The 18,399-nt window shown below is 44.4% G+C and overlaps 1 protein-coding gene across 1 annotated transcript in view; it reads left to right on the forward strand.

Moving 5' to 3' along the window:
- Positions 1 to 26: 26 nt before the first annotated feature.
- Positions 27 to 18,399, forward strand: part of LOC128693802 (techylectin-5A) — a 40,302-nt gene continuing 21,929 nt past the window's right edge. Inside the window, exon 1 of the mRNA XM_053783694.2 lies at positions 27 to 164. The gene's annotated coding sequence lies outside the window, so the exon portion shown is untranslated. The remainder of the gene's footprint in view (positions 165 to 18,399) is intronic.

Consider the following 18,399-nt stretch of genomic DNA (forward strand, 5'->3'; position numbering starts at 1 on the left):
TGTGAGATACACAAGGCTGGGTTTCACGCCCATCAGACCCTGGGGAAAATTAGAGAAGGTTAAGAGAGCCATTGAGGCAGCGGGTCACTATATGCACCACCAACAGTTCTGGTCATACCTCGCCTTGCAACACATTACAGCTGAACTACTCCTTGTCGTAAACGGTAAGCTGACCTACCACTGTCACACACACGGTAAGCTGACCTACCACTGTCACACACACAGTAAGCTGACCTACCACTGTCACACACACAGTAAGCTGACCTACCACTGTCACACACACAGTAAGCTGACCTACCACTGTCACACACACAGTAAGCTGACCTACCACTGTCACACACACAGTAAGCTGACCTACCACTGTCACACACACACACGGTAAGCTGACCTACGACTGTTGCACACAAAGTAAGCTAACCTACCACTGTTGCACACACAGTAAGTTGAACTACCGCTGTCACACGCAAAGTAAGCTAACCTGCCACTGTTACACACACGGTAAGCTGACCTACCACTGTCTCACACACAGTAAGTTGAGGTACCACTGTCTACACAGTAAGCTGAGGTACCACTATCTACACAGTAAGCTAAGGTACCACTGTCTCACACAGTAAGCTGAGGTACCACTGTCTCACACAGTAAGCTGAGGTACCACTGTCTCACACAGTAAGCTGAGGTACCACTGTCTCACACAGTAAGCTGAGGTACCACTGTCTCATTTACACTAACTGAACTATCTTTGTCTCACATACAAAAACAACAACTACCCGAGTCTCACCAACAGTTAACAGAACTACCATTGCAATACACACAGGAACCTTGAACTACCTGTATCTTGCACAAAACAAGTTGAATCCTCCCTGTCACACACAAAATAAGCTGAACTACCACTGTTTCACTCACAGCATGCTGAACTACCACCACTCACAGCATGCTTAACTACCACCACTCCCAGCATGTTGAACTACCACCACTCACAGCATGCTGAACTACCACCACTCACAGCATGCTTAACTAAAACCACTCACAACATGTTGAACTACCACCACTCACAGCATGCTGAACTACCACCACTCACAGCATGTTGAACTACCACCACTATCAGCATGTTTAACTACCACCACTCTCAGCATGCTGAACTACCACCATTCACAGCATGCTGAACTACCACCACTCACAGCATGTTGAACTACCACCATCAGCATGTTTAACTACCACCACTCTCAGCATGCTGAACTACCACCATTCACAGCATGCTGAATTACCACCACTCACAGCATGTTGAACTACCACCACTCACAGCATGCTAAACTACCATCACTATCAGCATGCTGAACTACCACCACTTACAGCATGCTGAAATACCACACTCACGGCATGCTGAACTACCTCCATTTACAGCATGCCGAACTACCACCACTCACAGCATGCTGAACTACCACCACTCACAGCATGCTGAACTACCACCACTCACAGCATGTTGAACTATCACTACTCTCAGCATGCTGAACTACCACCACTCACAGCATGCTGAACTACCACCACTTTCAGCATGCTGAACTACCACCACTCACAGCATGCTGAACTACCACACTCACAGCATGCTGAACTACCACCACTCACAGCATGCTGAACTACCACCACTCACAGCATGCTGAACTACCACACTCACAGCATGCTGAACTACCACCACTCACAGCATGCTGAACTACCACCACTCACAGCATGCTGAACTACCACACTCACAGCATACTGAACTACCACACTCACAGCATGCTGAACTACCACCACTCACAGCATGCTGAACTACCACCACTCACAGCATGCTGAACTACCACACTCACAGCATGCTGAACTACCACCACTCATAGCATGCTGAACTACCACCACTCAAAGCATGCTGAACTACCACCACTATCAGCATGCTGAACTACCACCACTCACAGCATGCTGAACTACCACACTCACAACATGCTGAACTACCACCACTATCAGCATGCTGACCTACCACCACTCTCAATACGTTGAATTACTACCACTATCAGCATGCTTTACTACCACCACTCACAACATGTGGAACTACCACCACTCACAGTATGCTGAACCACCACCACTCACAGCATGCTGAACTACCACCACTATCAGCATGCAGACCTACCACCACTCACAGTATGCTGAATTACTACCACTATCAGCATGCTTTACTACCACCACTCACAGCATGCTGAACTACCACCACTATCAGCATGCTGACCTACCACCACTCACAGCATGTTGAACTACCACCACTATCAGCATGTTTAACTACCACCACTCTCAGAATGCTGAACTACCACCATTCACAGCATGCTGAACTACCACCACTCACAACATGTTGAACTACCACCACTCACAGCATGCTAAACTACCATCACTATCAGCATGCTGAACTACCTCCACTCACAGCATGCTGAACTACCACACTCACGGCATGCTGAACTACCTCCATTCACAGCATGCCGAACTACCACCACTCACAGCATGCTGAACTACCACCATTCACAGCATGTTGAACTATCACTACTATCAGCATGCTGAACTACCACCACTCACAGCATGCTGAACTGCCACCACTTTCAGCATGCTGAACTACCACCACTCACAGCATGCTGAACTACCACACTCACAGCATGCTGAACTACCACCACTCACAGCATGCTGAACTACCACCACTCACAGCATGCTGAACTACCACATTCACAGCATACTGAACTACCACACTCACAGCATGCTGAACTACCACCACTCACATCATGCTGAACTACCACCACTCACAGCATGCTGAACTACCACACTCACAGCATGCTGAACTACCACCACTCACAGCATGCTGAACTACCACCACTCAAAGCATGCTGAACTACCACCACTATCAGCATGTTGAACTACCACCACTCACAGCATGCTGAACTACCACACTCACAGCATGCTGAATTACCACCACTATCAGCATGCTGACCTACCACCACTCTCAATACACTGAATTACTACCACTATCAGCATGCTTTACTACCACCACTCACAGCATGCGGAACTACCACCACTCACAGCATGCTGAACCACCACCACTCACAGCATGCTGAACTACCACCACTATCAGCATGCAGACCTACCACCACTCACAGTATGCTGAATTACTACCACTATCAGCATGCTTTACTACCACCACTCACAGCATGCTGAACTACCATCACTATCAGCATGCTGACCTACCACCACTCACAGTATGCTGAATTACTACCAGTATCAGTATAACGAGATTATTTGGTAGATGCTGCAAGCGGGTGGTTAATGATAAACTTCTTCGGAGGCTTCTTACTTTATTGTTAAGTGTCGTGGTGGGTACACAGGCTTGTGTTGTGCCCATGGCCCGGGAAGGGCCATCCCACGAGAGTGAGCTGGGGGTACTTGTGTCTTGCTGCTAGGCCGCTGTGTGAGTGAGCGTGGCAAGGGCCGGCAGGCTGGCGTGCCCACCGAGAGGCCTAGCTGCAGAGGGCAGCATCTGAGTGGCGCGAAATATGAACTAAGCTGGCAGACAACATGGGCTGTCTGTGCAGACAGTACAGGCTGTCTACATCAGCATGCTTTACTACCACTACTCACAGCATGCTGAACCACCACCACTCACAGCATGCTGAACTACCACCACTCACAACATGCTGAACCACCACCACTCACAGCATGCTGAACCACCACCACTCACAGCAAGCTGAACCACCACCACTCACAACATGCTGAACGAACGGTGTCTTGCACACCGTAAGTTCAACTATTTTACTCAGAGTCAGTTGCACTACACTTGTCTCACACACAGTAAGTTGAACTATCTCATTCACTCACACACAGTAAATTAAGCTACAGCAATACGTACAGTGATTTCAACTACCACTGTCTCATTAACATACAGTAAGTGGAACTATGTCTAACATAAAGCAAGTTGATCTAAACATGTCTCACAAATGATGCTGAACTTCCCCTGTCTCACACAGAGTTGAACTACAACTGTCTCACACAGAGTTGCACTACAACTGTCTCACACAGAGTTGAACTACAACTGTCTCACACAGAGTTGAACTACAACTGTCTCACACAGAGTTGAACTGCAACTGTCTCACACAGAGTTGAACTACAACTGTCTCACACAGAGTTGAACAGCAACTGTCTCACACAGAGTTGAACTACAACTGTCTCACACAGAGTTGAACTACAACTGTCTCACACAGAGTTGAACTGCAACTGTCTCACACAGAGTTGAACTGCAACTGTCTCACACAGAGTTGAACTGCAACTGTCTCACACAGAGTTGAACTACAACTGTCTCACACGGAGTTGAACTACAACTGTCTCACACAGAGTTGAACTACAACTGTCTCACACAGAGTTGAACTACAACTGTCTCACACAGAGTTGAACTACAACTGTCTCACACAGAGTTGAACTACAACTGTCTCACACAGAGTTGAACTGCAACTGTCTCACACAGAGTTGAACTGCAACTGTCTCACACAGAGTTGAACTACAACTGTCTCACACAGAGTTGAACTACAACTGTCTCACACAGAGTTGAACTGCAACTGTCTCACACAGAGTTTCACTACAACTGTCTCACACAGAGTTGAACTACAACTGTCTCACACAGAGTTTCACTACAACTGTCTCACACAGAGTTGAACTGCAACTGTCTCACACAGAGATGAACTAGAACTGTCTCACACAGAGTTTCACTACAACTGTCTCACACAGAGATGAACTAGAACTGTCTCACACAGAGATGAACTACAACTGTCTCACACAGAGTTGAACTACAACTGTCTAACACAGACATGAGCTACAACTGTCTCGCACAGAGTTGAACTACAACTGTCTCACACAGAGATGAACTACAACTGTCTCACACAGAGATGAACTACAACTGTCTCACACACAGATGAACTACAACTGTCTCACACAGAGATGAACTACAACTGTCTCACATAGAGATGAACTACAACTGTCTCACACACAGATGAACTACAACTGTCTCACACACAGATGAACTACAACTGTCTCACACGCAGATGAACTACAACTGTCTCACACACAGATGAACTACAACTGTCTCACACAGAGATGAACTACAACTGTCTCACACACAGATGAACTACAACTGTCTCACACAGATGAACAACAACCGTCTCTCACACAGATGAACTAGAACTGTCTCACACAGATGAACAACAACTGTCTCTCACACAGATGAACTAGAACTGTCTCACACACAGATGAAATACTGTCTCACACACAGATGAACTACAACTGTCTCACACACAGATGAACTATAACTGTCTCACACACAGATTAACTACAACTGTTTCACACAGATGAACTACAACTGCCTCACACACAGATGAACTACAGCTGTCTCACACACAGATGAACTACAACTGCCTCACACACAGATGAACTACAACTGTCTCACACACAGATGAACTACAACTGTCTCACACAGAGATGAACTACAACTGTCTCACACACAGATGAACTACAACTGTCTCACACAGTTGAACAACAACTGTCTCTCACACAGATGAACTAGAACTGTCTCACACAGATGAACAACAACTGTCTCTCACACAGATGAACTAGAACTGTCTCACACACAGATGAACTACTTTCTCACACACAGATGAACTACAACTGTCTCACACACAGATGAACTATAACTGTCTCACACACAGATTAACTACAACTGTCTCACACAGATGAACTACAACTGCCTCACACACAGATGAACTACAACTGTCTCACACACAGATGAACTACAACTGTCTCACACACAGATGAACTACAACTGCATCACACGCAGATGAACTACAACTGCCTCACACACAAGAGGAATTGACAAGGTGGACAAAGACAGGATGTTCCAGAGATTGGACACAGTAACAAGGGGACACAGTTGGAAGCTGAAGACACAGATGAATCACAGGGATGTTAGGAAGTATTTCTTCAGCCACAGAGTAGTCAGTAAGTGGAATAGTTTGGGAAGCGATGTAGTGGAGGCAGGAGCCATACATAGCTTTAAGCAGAGGTATGATAAAGCTCACGGCTCAGGGAGAGTGACCTAGTAGCGATCAGTGAAGAGGCGGGGCCAGGAGCTCGGACTCGACCCCCGCAACCTCAACTAGGTGAGTACAACTAGGTGAGTACACAGATGAACTACAACTGTCTCTCACACAGATGAACTACAACTGCCTCACACACAGATGAACTACAACTGTCTCACACACAGATGAACTACAACTGTCTCACACGCAGATGAACTACAACTGCCTCACACACAGATGAACTACAACTGTCTCTCACACAGATGAACTGCTCCTTGGCTCACCCTCAATAAGCTGATCTTCCTCTGTCTCCCTCACAGTAATTTGACGTATATCTGTCTCTGTGACCGTAGCCTGAACTACACCTGTCTCAATTTTAAGAATATAAAAAAGGCGCAGCACTGCAGTGGGCTTATTGGCCTGCGGCAGTGCATTTTCAGTGGTTCCCAATGAATATGCTTTGATAACCCTATTAACTCATGTGCAAGGCCTTCTTAAATCCAACCCTTCTCAATCATACATAAAATTGAAGTTACGCAAGGTTTTAGCTTCAACGACGCTACTAGGAAGACTGTTCCCTCATCGACAACTCTATTTCTAAACCAATACATTCCTATATCCTTTCAAATTCTAAACTTATCCGATTTGTAATCTTTATTTTGAGTTTTTTCTTGGAGGAATATCCTCAGGCCCTTATTTATATCTCCTTTGTTGACGCTCAGCTTCCACTTAAATACTTCAGTCATGCCTCGCTTCTTCCTAAGTCTTATACAATGGATTAATTTCATTATTATTCTATGAATGTTTTCTAACGAATTTATGTCAAACGTGTTATATGGAGACCAGAACTGAGCTACATAATCTATGTGAGGCCTTACTAATGATGTGTTGAGCTGTAGTATAACCTCTGGACTCCTGTTGATTATGCTTCTTGATGTAAATCCTAGTAATCTGTTTGCCTTACAACATACGCTTAGGCATTGCTCTCTTGGCCTCAGGTTCTCCGTAACCATAAATCTTTATCGCATTCTGTATGACCAAGTTCTATATTATTTAGTTTATAAGTGCTAGGGATTATATTCATTCCCGAGCTTCATGACTGCGTTTTTCTACATTGAACTGCATCTGCCACTTTTCAGACCATGGCATGAGTTTGTCAAAATCTTCCTGAGGTACTGTAGAATCTTCCTCTGAATCATTTATCCTGCCTATTTTTGTATCGTCAGCAAATCTGCTCATTACACTTGTAATTTCCTCGTCAAAGTCAAAGTCATTAACGTATATGGTAAACAACTATGGGCATCAAACTGACTGTTGTGGAACGCCACTTGTGACTCATCCATACTCACATTTTACCTCAGTCATGCACATTCTCTGCTTCTTGTTTGCGACTTGATCCATGACAGAACTTTTCCTTCAATATCATTAGCTGCCACTTATGACACTGTAATGTTACATTATTTATTTGACACTCGCCATAAAAAAAAATCAAGGATATTTCATTCTCCTTTCCTGGAGTGTACTTGGAAAGGGTCTCGGGGTTCAACGCCCCCTCGGCCCGGTCCGAGACCAGGCCTCGTGGTGGATCAGGGTCTGATTAACCAGGCTGTTACTGCTGGCAGCACGCAAACTGATGTACGAACCACAGCCCAGCTGGTTAGGTACTGACTTTAGGTGCCTGTCCAGTTCCTTCTTAAAGACAGCCAGGAGTCTATTGGCAATCCCTCTTAAGTATGCTGGTAGGCAGTTGATCTGTCTTGGGCCCCGGACACTTACTGTGTTGTCTCTCATTGTACTTGTGGCGCCCCTGCTGTTCACTGGGGGAATGTTGCATCTCCTGCCGAGTCTTTTGCTTTCAAAAGGAGTGATTTTCGTGTGCAAGTTTGGTACTAATCGCTCTAGGATTTTCCACATGAATAATATCATGTACCTCTCTTCCCTGTGTTCCAGGGAATACAAATCAAAGAACTTCAATTGTCTTCAGTAATTTAGGTGCCTTATCATACTTATTTGTGCCATGAAAGTTCTCTGTGAACTCTCCAGGTCAACAATTTCACCAGCCTTAAAGGGGGCAGTTAGTGTATAGCAATATTCCAGCCTATAGAGAACAAGCGATTTGAAGAAAATCATCATGAGCTTGGCGTCCCTAGTTTTGAAGGTTCTTTTTTTTATCCATCCTCTCATATAAAAAGGAATTATTTGGTATTCTGGTAGCGGGTGGTTAAATGATACGTCTTCGGAGGCTTCTTTGTTTATTGTTAATGTCGTGGTGGGTTACACAGGCTTGTGTGTTTGTGCCCATGGCCCGGGAGGGCCATGCCCACGAGAGAGAGTTGGAAAATCCTTGTGTGTTCCTGCTAGGCCGCTGTGTGAGTGAGAGGGAGGCATGTCTGGGCATGCTGAAGTGGCAAGGCCTATAGGTGGCAGCACTTGAGTGACGCGAAATATGAACTAAGCTGGCAGACAGCATGGGCTGTCTGTGCAGACAGTACAGGCTGTCTACATACGCTCGGCCACCTACCGCGCGTCGTCCCGACGCGACAATACTGGTGATAAAAGAAACTCGGTCTCTCTCTCGTAGGAACAGGGCACAGAACACAAAATAAAAACATATATATACATATGAACATGGGAAAAAAACTTCCTACAGGGAGGGAAGAAAAAAACATGTGGGTGTGCTAAACATCGTGGTCAAAGGCAGTGAGCGTCGAAGGGCAACACTGCACGCCTTCCTGTGTCTGGACAGATACTGCAACACGGGAGACATCGCTGCGGCTGAGCTGTGACGTAACAAGTTACGGTCTCCTCTGGAACGGTGAAGCAGTCATTGTAGGAGTCGCTGCAGGTTTCACTCAACCTGGGGCACGACATGCTGGTGCCCTCGAGTGAGGCGTCGACAAAACTCGGCAACTGGGCAGGACTTCTGGCAAGCGACTCAGGAGGACACTTCTCGACTGGTACTGTCGCTGGGCTGTCACTGCCGGCGAGCGTGGAGTGAGTTGTAGAGGGAGTCGTGGCAGAGACGACTGGGCGAAACATCTGGGAGTTGTAACATCATACACCAGACTGCAGTGAGAGAGCTAGCAGTCAAAGTGACATCTTTGTGCAGGCTGCTCACTGAAGCTTGTGACACGAGGCTGACACAGCGTGTCATTCTCTCGACAGTTGGAGTTATAGCAGAGGTTAGTCTAAGCATCCCCAGACTTGTTTCTCTACATATAACTGCACTCTGAAGGTCTGGAGGTGAAGTGAAACAAATCTCGATGGGAATCGTAGCAGGTACGATTCTGCAGAACATCACGAGCGACGAGCATAAAAGCTTTCTGTACAAGAGGGCTCATACGCTCAGGGCTGAGTAATCAGCTGTCAAACACACTGGTCACACGGCTGACTTAGCACAGACCTCACTGGACACACGGAAACTTTAAAAACACACCGCTGTACATACGGTACACTAACATGTGAGAACACTGACTGAGAGGAATTAATTAACACACGACATATATTTTCTCTCAATCTTCTCGACAATACTAAAATAATTACTAGAACACTCGATGGTGACATCATGTGATGTCAGGCGTGATGTCGCGAGGTGACGTCAGCAGCACTGTGACGTCAGCAGACATCTCGAGGTGACGTCAGCAGACATTTCGAGGTGACGTCAGGCAGACATCGTGAGGTGACGTCAGCAGACATCTCGAGGTGACGTCAGCAGACATCTCGAGGTGACGTCAGCAGACATCTCGAGGTGACGTCAGGCAGACATCGTGACATCATGAAGTCGGGCAGCATCGTGGGTGACGTCAATGTGATGCGGGCAGCAGACCACAGCATGTGGCCTGGGACATCTGGTAACTCACGTGGCTGGTAGATCCACGTGACATCGCCCACACCCACGTGACGTCGTGATCTACGTGCGTCGTGATCTACGTGGCATGCTGGTCCACGTAGCTTCGAGTGGCCTCGGGCACTCGGATACACAGCTCTGGCAATGAATTCACATGGAAAACAGCAGAAAACACAGCAGAGGGAGTGGGCAGTGGTGAGTGTATGGTAGTGTGGTGGCGAGGAGCGTGGGTGAGTGTATGGCAGGGCGAGCATCTAGCCATTCCTCCTCCTCCTCCTCCTCCTCCTCCTCCACCCACAAACACGTGGAGAAGCTCACACTGGACGCAGAAATCACCACAAAACTCACCTCTGGCTTGCTGAAACAGCTGTGCTGAGCTGAACAACAACAGCAACATACAAGTGACGCTGAACACGTGACTTGAGAAACAGCGTGGGACACTGTAGCGTGGGACGCTGTAGCGTGGGGTCACTGTGACGCCACTTACAATTCTCGAAGACTTTCGACAAATTTCGGCTGGATCCTGCTAGTACCTGTGTCTTGATGCTCAAAAGTGCAGACACGACATCAGGATAACTCGTTGAGAGACGGATGCTTCTTGTATGGGATGATGAAGTGAAGATGACTTCATACCTCTTCCTCCCTCTCTCCAGGCAAACACAACTGCTGCAAGCACCGCTGTCACCATTTATAATGGGGTTGTTTGGTAAGTGCTGCAAGCGGGTGTGAATGATACGTCTTCTTCGGGCAGATACAGTAAATACGGTGCTGTAGTCTTTGATACAGTTTTAATATCTTCAAGTGAAGAGTTTTTACGAGGATAGTGAGGCTCAAGTTAGAGTATGTAGGAAAGAGGGAAATTATTTCCAAGTAAAAGTAGGCCTTAGACAAGGATGTGTGATGTCACCGTGGTTGTTTAATATATTTATAGATGGGGTTGTAAGAGAAGTAAATGCGAGGGTCTTGGCAAGAGGCGTGGAGTTAAAAGATAAAGAATCACACACAAAGTGGGAGTTGTCACAGTTGCTCTTTGCTGATGACACTGTGCTCTTGGGAGATTCTGAAGAGAAGTTGCAGAGATTGGTGGATGAATTTGGAAGGGTGTACAAAAGAAGAAAATTAAAGGTGAATACAGGAAAGAGTAAGGTTATGAGGATAACAAAAAGATTAGGTGATGAAAGATTGGATATCAGATTGGAGGGAGAGTATGGAGGAGGTGAATGTATTCAGATATTTGGGAGTGGACATGTCAGCGGATGGGTCTATGAAAGATGAGGTGAATCATAGAATTGATGAGGGGAAAAGGGTGAGTGGTGCACTTAGGAGTCTGTGGAGACAAAGAACTTTGTCCTTGGAGGCAAAGTGGGGAATGTATGAGAGTATAGTTTTACCAACGCTCTTATGTGGGTGTGAAGCATGGGTGATGAATGTTGCAGCGAGGAGAAGGCTGGAGGCAGTGGAGATGTCATGTCTGAGGGCAATGTGTGGTGTGAATATAATGCAGAGAATTCGTAGTCTGGAAGTTAGGAGGAGGTGCGGGATTACCAAAACTGTTGTCCAGAGGGCTGAGGAAGGGTTGTTGAGGTGGTTCGGACATATAGAGAGAATGGAGCGAAACAGAATGACTTCAAGAGTGTATCAGTCTGTAGTGGATGGAAGGCGGGATAGGGGTCGGCCTAGGAAAGGTTGGAGGGAGGGGGTAAAGGAGGTTTTGTGTGCGAGGGGCTTGGACTTCCAGCAGGCATGCGTGAGCGTGTTTGATAGGAGTGAATGGAGACAAATGGTTTTTAATACTTGACGTGCTGTTGGAGTGTGAGCAAAGTAACATTTATGAAGGGGTTCAGGGAAACCGACAGGCCGGGCTTGAGTCCTGGAGATGGGAAGTACAGTGCCTGCACTCTGAAGGAGGGGTGTTAATGTTGCAGTTTAAAAACTGTAGTGTAAAGCACCCTTCTGGCAAGACAGTGATGGAGTGAATGATGGTGAAAGTTTTTCTTTTTCGGGCCACCCTGCCTTGGTGGGAATCGGCCAGTGTGATAATAATAATAATAAAAAAAAAAGTTTTCCATATCAGAGTAGTTGAAATTTCGCTTCATTGAACTTCATATTGTTTCGAGTGGCCCATTTGAAGATTCGGTTGATGTCCGCTTGGAGTCTTGCGGTGTAGTCCATGGAGGTCGCTGTCATGGTAATTCGGGTGTCATCCGCAAAGGAAGACACGGAGCTATGGCTTATGTCTCTCTCTATGTCAGATATAAGGATGAGGAATAAGATTGGAGCTAGTACTCTCCCTTATAGAACACTGTTTTTCACAGTACCTGCCTCTAACTTTACTCTGTTTACTATTACTCTGTGCTCTATATGTCAGGAAGTTAAAGATCCATCTTCCAACTTTACCTGTTATTCCTTTATCACGCATTTTGTGCCCTGTTAGACCATGGTCACACTTGCCGAAGGCTTTTGCGAAGTCTGTGTATACTACATCTGTTTTATTTATCCTCAACAGCATCCAGGACATTGTCATAATGATTCAGTAGCTGGGACAGGCAGGAGTGACCTGCTCTAAACCCGTGTTTCCCTGGATTGTGTAATTGATGGGTATCTAGGTGGTTGGCGATCGCGTTTCTTAGAACCCTTTCAAAGATTTTTATGATATGGGATGTTAGTGCGATCAGTCTGTAGTTCCTCGCACGTTTGTGGAGTGGGACTATGTCTGCTTTTTTTAGTGTGTATGGAATGACCCCTGTGTCCATGCTTCCTCTCCATAGAATGCTGAAGGCACGCGACAGGAGCTTCTTGCAATTCTTGATGAACACGGAGTTCCATGAGTCTGGGCCTGGGGCAGAGTTCATGGGCATGTCATTTATTGCCTTTTCAAAGTGTTGTCTTGTTAGGATATATATCAGAGATTTTTGAGATGACCAAGTTTTTGGGTCTCGTTTATAAAGAATTCATTTTAGATTGCCGACCTTTAGTCTGGGAGCCGGCTTGTTAAACACTAGTCGTATTGGAACTTTAGTATCTCACTCATGTCTTGGCTGTCATCTCTGTATGTCCCATCTCGCCTAAGCAAGGGAACATTACTGGATGTTTTTTTTTCCCTAGATTTGGCATAATATAAGAAGTATTTTGATTTTTTTCAATTTCCTTTATGGCTTTTAGTTCTTCGCGCAAATCTTGTCTCCTGTAACTCTCCTTTAGCATAAGTTTGATATTTGCAATTTCATTGATCAGCACCTCCCTTCATATTCCACACATACTGGCCCCTCTCAGCAGATCTGTGACTCTTTACCTTCGTCTGTAAAGGGAGCGTCCCTCTCTTGCTAGCTTACATCTTCACTTTCTTTTTCTTAATGGAATGTGTCTTGAGCAGATCTCAAGAACCATATAATTTGTTTGCAAACATGTTATTTAGAATATCTTCTTATCTTGTTTCATTTAGGACATGGTTGACTTATTCCCATTGTATGCTTTTGTTAATGAAGTTGAATTTTGTGAAGACACCCTCATGACTGATCGCATTTAGCTGGTCAGGAGCATTGTACTCATGTAGCTGTACTCACCTGGTTGTGGTTGCAGAGGTCGAGTCATAGCTCCTGTCCCTGCTCTTCACTGGCCGCTACTGCATCACTCTCCCTTCACCATGAGCTTTATCATACCTCTTCTTAAAGCTATGTATGGATCATGCCTCTACTGCATCGCTTCCAAAAATTATTCCACTTCCTGACGCCTCTTGTGGTATACTGAGGTCAGTGATCACGTGTGGTCATACCTGTCCTAAGCTGTTTGGGATTAGCGTGGGGTGTTACCTAGCACAATGGCTTGTTGTACTGTTTTAGAATATCATGTTAAAGTGTTAAAGAAGGAGATTATACTTCTTCAGGGGGAAAATAGGAGGCTGAAGCTTTAGATAGGTTTGGGAGTGAGTGTGAGATGGTGGTAGCTGGTGAGGAGTAAAAAGTTACCAGCAATGATTTGGAGACTGGCACCCGCTTTAAGTGGCAAGTGGTTCACAATTCAGGAAGAAGGATGATATGGAAGGTTAATAGAGATGATGTGAAGATAGGAAATCGATTCTCAGTTCTCCAGGAAGAGTGAACTTCAGTGGTTAGTGAGATTAAAGTTACCACTGACTCCCCTGCTTATCAAGGAAAGAATATTCTGATTGTGGGAGATTCTCAGTAAGATATATGGACCGTGCTTTTAGTAACAGAGATAGAAAGGTCAGACAGAGGGTGTGCCTCCCAAGAGCTGGTGTTGGTGACATAGTCAGCAGGTTGGATAATATTAAGTCAGGTAATAGGAACAAGCCAATTATCTGTCTTAGTGCTGGTAGTAACGACATCAGGAAGGGCAGGAGACAAGAGCTGCTGGATAAGAACAGGTCAGCCATAGAAGTAGCCAGGTCTGAAGGAGGGATCCCAATAAAATGTAGCATCTTGCCTATAAAGGGAGTGGGCAATGAATGATGTTTAGGACAATTGGTATAAATTGCTAGCTAGACAGGTACAGCAAAGAACTTGCAATCCCATCCATTGATAACTGGAAAAAAATTCTATGGCAAACATGATATATGCGAGGGATGGGGTTCATCTTTCTGGGGCTGGAGTGGTTGCATTAGCCACTTCGATTGAAGGGGTTATTGGTGACATGTCTAGAACTTTAAAGTGATAGGTTATAGAGGTATGGGTGTTTGTGGGAAACAATCAGGCTGCAATACTAGGGTTGAAAACAGCAGATATAACCAGGATACCTCAGGGATATGTTTAAAAGGCAATATTCAAAATAAAGTTCCTAGTAAAGGCAAAGCAAATGATCAACAAAGAGAGATAGTAGAAGGCAACTAGTGACTAGCTCCCTTAAGGTTTACTATACAAATAGTTGGAGTCTAAGAAATAAAATAGATGAGCTAAGATTACTTGCACGTGTAGGTAATATAGATATTATTGCTATAACAGAGACTTTGTTCAACTTGAAACATAGAGAAATTCCTACTGAATGCAACATACAGGGTTATAAACTATTCCATACTGATATGGTCAATAGGAATGTTGGTGGAATGGTGATGTATGTGAGAGATAATTTAAATTGTTGTCTTAGATATGATGTAAGATCAGAAACATCGGACACAGATTCGGTTTGGCTACAGTTTCTCGAGGGTCGAGAAAATTAAATTTTGGGTGTGATTTGTAGGCCCACAAACCTTGATAGAGATTGCAGTAAGCTGCTATGGGACGAGATTCATAAGGCATCTAGATATGAAAATGTTGTGTAAATGGGAAATTTTAACTTTAGACAAATTGATTGGAACAATGTGACAGGAAATCTTAAGTCTGGTGACTTTCTTGATACTGTTCAGGATTGCTTTTTGAAACAATTTGTGACAGAACCAACTAGAGGAAACAATCTACTTGACTTGGTTCTTGCCAACACAGAATCAGTAGTTAATAATCTTGAGGTTAATGACGAACTTGGGGTAAGCAATCACAAATCACTTAGTTTCAATATATCACAGAGTTACCCGGATAACTGCAATCAAATTCTCCCAGACTTTCGCTTGGCCGATTTCATGTGACTGAAAAATTACCTGGGTGGGCTAAATTGGCATGTCCTGACTATGGGTCAGGTATGTGGCCTTGGTTGCCAATATGACGTTTTTGAGAGAATAGTTCTAACTGCCCTGACAACTATTGTTCCGAGTAGGGAAATTAGATCTAACAAAAATGACCCCAAATGGATGAACAATAGATTAAAACATCTCATTGGTCAAAAGAGTCATATATAGGCATATCAAAAGAGAGGAGGGGCAGTAAAGAAATCAATATATCAAATTAAAGAGAGAAATAAAAAAAGGAATAAGAAAAGCAAAAAGGGATTAAGAATCTATGGTCGCAAGGGATTCGAAGACTAACCCAAAAGGATTCTTTCAGGTATGCAGAATTAAGATTAGGGACAAGATACGCCCACTAAAGAGTAACACAGGTCAGATCACTGACAGTGATAAGGATAGGTGTGAAATTTTCAATACTTAGAACATAAGAACATAAGAAAGAAGGAACACTGCAACAGGCCTACTGACCCATGCAGAGCAGGTCCATGTCCCCCCCACCCCTCGGATTAGACCAATGACCCACCCCCCGGATTATCCAAATGACCCACCCAGTCTGGTCATCCCCACTCAAGGATGGAGCACTGTTCCAGACCCAGCAGCGCAAGCTAGTCAGGTTCAACTCACACCCACCCAAGTATTTATCTAACCTATTTTTAAAACTACACAACGTTTTAGCCTCAATAACTGTACTCGGGAGCTTGTTCCACTCATCCACAACTCTATTACCAAACCAGTACTTTCCTATATCCTTCCTGAATCTGAATTTTTCCAACTTGAAACCATTGCTGCGAGTCCTGTCTTGGCTGGGAATTTTCAGCACACTATATACATCCCCTTTATTTATTCCTGTTTTCCATTTATACACCTCGATCATATACCCCCTAATTCTATGTCTTTCGAGAGAGTGCAGAATCAGGGCCTTCAGTCTATCCTCATAGGGAAGATTTCTGATACATGGGATCATCTTTGTCACCCTCCTTTGTACGTTTTCATAAGAACATAAAAACATAAGAAAGGAGGAACACTGCAGCAGGCCTGTTGGCCCATACTAGGCAGGTCCTTTACAATTCATCCCACTAACAAACATTTGACCAACCCAATTTTCAATGCCACCCAAGAAACAAGCTCCGATGTGCAAGTCCCTCTCAAATCCAACCCCTCCCACTCATGTACTTGAACATTAAAATGGTATAAAATACCGACAGATTGTTAGGTAAGACACATATGCAACAGTTAGGTATCTTTATTTCGAAACGTTTCGCCTACACAGTAGGCTTCTTCAGTCGAGTACAGAAAAGTTGATAGAAGCAGAAGATACTTGAAGACGATGTAATCAGTCCATCACCCTTCAAGTATCTTCTGCTTCTATCAACTTTTCTGTACTCGACTGAAGAAGCCTACTGTGTAGGCGAAACGTTTCGAAATAAAGATACCTAACTGTTGCATATGTGTCTTACCTAACACTCATGTACTTATCCAACCTAAATTTGAAACTACTCAAAGTCCTAGCCTCAATAACCCAACTAGGTAGACTGTTCCACTCATCAACTACCCTATTTCCAAACCAATACTTTCCTATGTCCTTTCTAAATCTAAACTTATCTAATTTAAATCCATTACTGCGGGTTCTCTCTTGGAGAGATATCCTCAAGACCTTGTTAATATCCCCTTTATTAATAACTATCTTCCACTTATACACTTCGATTAGGTCTCCCCTCATTCTTCGTCTAACAAGTGAATGTAACTTAAGAGTCTTCAATCTTTCTTCATAAGGAAGATTTCTAATGCTATGTATTAATTTAGTCATCCTACGCTGAATGTTTTCTAACGAATTTATGTCCATTCTGTAATATGGAGACCAGAATTGAGCTGCATATTCTAGGTGAGGCCTTACTAATGATGTATGGAAATAAATGGTATAAAATACCGACACAATGGCAATATAAACACAAATGCAGTATAATGTGATCTTTTATTGACTACGTTTCGCCCACACAGTGGGCTTTTTCAAGTCACAAACAGAACTACCTGGGGTGGAAGGAACGCGAGTATTTATAGTCCAGCTGAGGTCAGGTGAAGAATGCTGCATCTGATGATGTACCGAGTGGGGTTATAGAGTCTAAAAACTTTCCAAGCTACCCAAGTTTTTAGACTCTATAACCCCACTCGGTACATCATCAGATGCAGCATTCTTCACCTGACCTCAGCTGGACTATAAATACTCGCGTTCCTTCCACCCCAGGTAGTTCTGTTTGTGACTTGAAAAAGCCCACTGTGTGGGCGAAACGTAGTCAATAAAGGATCACATTATACTGCATTTGTGTTTATATTGCCACTAATGATGTATAAAGCTGCAGTATGACCTCTGGACTTCTGTTCCTTACACTTCTTGATATAAATCCCAGTAATCTATTTGCCTTATTACGTACGCTTAGGCATTGCTGTCTTGGTTTAAGGTTGCTGCTTACCATAACCCCCAAGTCCTTTTCGCAATCTGTATGGCTAAGTTCTACATTATTTAACTTATAAGTGCTAGGGTTATGGACACTCCCGAGCTTCAGAACCTTGCATTTATCTACATTGAACTGCATCTGCCACTTTTCTGACCAAGAGTAGAGTTTGTCTAAATCCTCCTGAAGTTCCCTAACATCTACGTTTGAATCAATTATCCTACCTATCTTCGTGTCATCGGCGAATTTGCTCATATCACTAGTAATTCCTTCATCAAGATCATTGATATATATTATAAACAACAACGGGCCCAAGACTGATCCCTGTGGAACGCCACTTGTTACTGATCCCCACTCGGATTTAAC

Source organism: Cherax quadricarinatus, unplaced genomic scaffold, assembly GCF_038502225.1.
Source record: "Cherax quadricarinatus isolate ZL_2023a unplaced genomic scaffold, ASM3850222v1 Contig1437, whole genome shotgun sequence".
NCBI classification, from domain to species: Eukaryota; Metazoa; Arthropoda; class Malacostraca; order Decapoda; family Parastacidae; genus Cherax; species Cherax quadricarinatus.